This window comes from Rattus rattus, chromosome 11, assembly GCF_011064425.1.
Source record: "Rattus rattus isolate New Zealand chromosome 11, Rrattus_CSIRO_v1, whole genome shotgun sequence".
NCBI lineage: Eukaryota > Metazoa > Chordata > Mammalia > Rodentia > Muridae > Rattus > Rattus rattus.
The window spans coordinates 66,723,455-66,726,601 of record NC_046164.1 but is presented as its reverse complement, the minus strand read 5'-3'; positions in this window follow the sequence as shown (position 1 = coordinate 66,726,601).

The following is a 3,147-nucleotide window of genomic DNA, read 5'->3' as shown; positions in this document are numbered from 1 at the left end:
ATCACAGCCCACTTTTGGGCCTGTTTTCCCTGGAACTTTTGCAAGCCTTTGTGCAGCACCTTAAGCTCCCCTTCGCCTACAGAGAAGGAGGAGATGCTTGGTCTCACTCAGGCCCTCTGTTACCTGTTGCCTCCTCCTGGAAGCGTGAGCTGTGTCTGCCTGGTACCTCAGAGCAAAACTGTATCATTCCTGGAGAGGTTAGGACACAGGGACAGCTCACCCCTAACCCCTACCTCTTTGTATGTGTGTGTGTGTGCTCCTCCGTCCCTCTCTCTGTGTCTCTGTGTCTCTGTGTCTGTGTCTGTCTGTCTGTCTCTGTCTGTGTCTGTCTGTCTGGGTCTCTCTCTGTCTCTGTCTCTGTCTCTCTGTCTCTGTGTGTGTGTGTGTGTGTGTGTGTGTGTGTGTGTGTGTGTAGGTGTGTGTGTCCTCCTTCATTTCTCTCTCTGGGTCTCTGTCTGTGTCTGTGTCTGTGTCTGTATGTCTGTCTCTCTGTGTGTCTGTGTGTGTCTATCTATCTATCTATCTATCTATCTGTCTGTCACTCTCTCTCTCTCTCTCTCTCTCTCTCTCTGTGTGTGTGTGTGAGAGAGAGAGAGAGAGAGAGTTTATCCTTCTTCCCTTTCCTCCCCCCCCCCGTGTAGGTGTGTGTTATATGTACCTGTATCCATGTGTGCTTGTCTGCCTATCTCTCTGTGTGTACCAATGTGTATGTCAGTCTCCCTGTGTCTGTCTGTCTGTCTATGGGTGTGGATGTCTCCTCATCAACGATGCTCTTCTGTGTGAGACAACACGGCTAGTCTCCAGTGTCACTGGTCAGATAGCTGCAGAACAATCCAGATGTTGCTGAAAAGGTGGTTTCCACCTTAATCAGCCTCTGCCATCAACGGGCTTAAGTAAAGCAGATGGCCCTCTATGCTGTAAGTGCCTTTCCCCCAGAAACTTCACAACCGTGAGAGGAAAACAAGGGAGCCCTGAAGCGGAAGGGTGTCCACCTCAGGACTACAACACCGGAGTTCTGCCAAGTTTCCAGTCTTGGAACCGGCCTGCCACAGTCAACATGGCTGGGGTGAATTTGTAGCTGGCTGTGTGGACTTCGGGTTTGTCGGTTCCCAAAACTTTGTGAAGCAATCCCTTAAAGGAGTGAACCTGACAGAGCAGGGGTGAGAGGTTGGTGGAGAGACTGTCCTGCTGGTTCTGTTTCTCTGAAGAACCCTGGCTGGTCCGCTCCCCAACTTCTTACACCAGGTCATAGCCTATTCCTCCCTGTCCACTCTGGCACGAGGCCTGACCAGCCAGAAAGGTGTGCAGCACACAGGGCCTGGGGGCTGAGGACTGGTCTCTGTGTGATGACAAAGCAAGAGCCAGGATTTGAAAGACCTGTGCTCAGTGGGGGAGAACAAGCCGTTGGAATCAGAACTCCCGGTCTCCATCCTGGCTTCAGGACTGTGAATCTATGCTTCTTCACTGTGGTGATCAGTGGATTGAGGATGCTGCGTACAAAACAGGTCCTGGAGATGCCTGGCTAAACTCTGGTGTCTGACCGTTTACTCCAGCTACACAGGACTAGAAAGTATCTGATCTGGGGCTGGGGAGAGGATGTGGGTGGCAGAGTGGAGGGTGAAGGGTGAAGCAATGAGGAGTTCCACTTAGAGGTGCTGAGCTTGCAGTTTTGCGGTGAGGGGAAGGCAAAGTATCCATCTTATATGGACAGAAATAAATGTGGTTCTGGAGTGAATATGTAGCTTGCTGTGTGAATCTCCTGGGCTCACCAATCCCTAAAACTTGTGATTCAATCCCTTAAAGGAGTGTTCCAGACAAAGCAGGGCTGGGAGGGTGGTGGAGAGACTGTCCTGCTGGTTTTGTTTCTGATTCTCCCTGGGATGGAAATGAAAAATAGCATTTAATTCGAGCAACAAGAAAGGTCACCCAGGGAGAGAGTGCAGAGGAAGGATGCCTGAGGCAGCCTATCGGGAAAGAGCAGGGGAGGATGCAGGGATAGGAAGGAAGGCCACTGAGGACTGGAGGTCATAGGTCAAGAAGTTAGTGCCACTCTAAGGGATGGCTGTATCAAGAGAAGGGTGTCATTATAGCAAGGGTGTCCTGAGCATGCTGGCAGGGGAGGGACAGGGCTGAAAGAGGAGCCTGTGTTTAGACTGGTCTCGCAGGACATGAGCAGTGAGGGGGTGTAGGGAAGCCACAGGTGGGAGGCTGTGTCATCAAAGGAAGGACCACAGTAAAACCTTGGCAAGGGTTGCAGATTTGGAAGTAGGAGGACGGGCGACTGCTGTGAACAGTTTTTATGTTCTGGGACCATCTATACCCCAAAGCCAACTGCACATGCTGTCCTGGACAGACTACCTCCCAGCCCACTCTGTCTGCATTCCATCATGATGTCAACACGAAGTATGAAGCAGTCAACCAAAGGGAAGGCAGGAACTGGTACGGGTGTGTGTCAGGAAGCAGTCTGACAGCAGCCTTACCTTCACTATTAGTGAGTTCACGGTGTCCATGGGCTTAAACTTGGCAATACATTAGAGAAAATGTGACCTTAGATGTGGTCAGAGTGTAGCTCTGCACACACTGGGCTCCCGCCACAGGGGTCATCTAGAAGTAGAGGTCAGATTGTGCGGGTGGGCATGGAGGACAAGGTGAGGACAGAGGGAGCAGAGAAGGTGCCGAGTCCACGTGATAAGTCTAGGGGAAAGGACCATGGACCAGGGAGGGTGGACAGATACTCGGTAAATCCAAAACATTGAGGCTTTTGTGTTGCCAGGGACCAGGTAAGTGTTAGGACAGGTTTAGGGATATATGCACTCTTTTTAGGAAAGATGCTATAAGCAGCCGTACTCTTGGCCCTCTCTTTGGGTATGTCTAATCTTTAGTCCATGTACCCTAGGATAACTGTGAGTGTGGCCCAACACAAAACTGAAAACATACTTAAAATATGATTTTTCTTTTTGTTTGTTTTGTTATTTTTTATTTAATCATGTCATCCTCGAGCACTAACTCTATAAATGACAAATCTATGCTGTAGTGTCCTAGTTTGGGCATCTGTGCAAGACAGTTTTGAGTAATGAGTTGGGATTCCTCCTCATTCACAGACAGTTGGCATTGCCTCCTATTCCTCCTCTGCAGGGAACGGGAAGA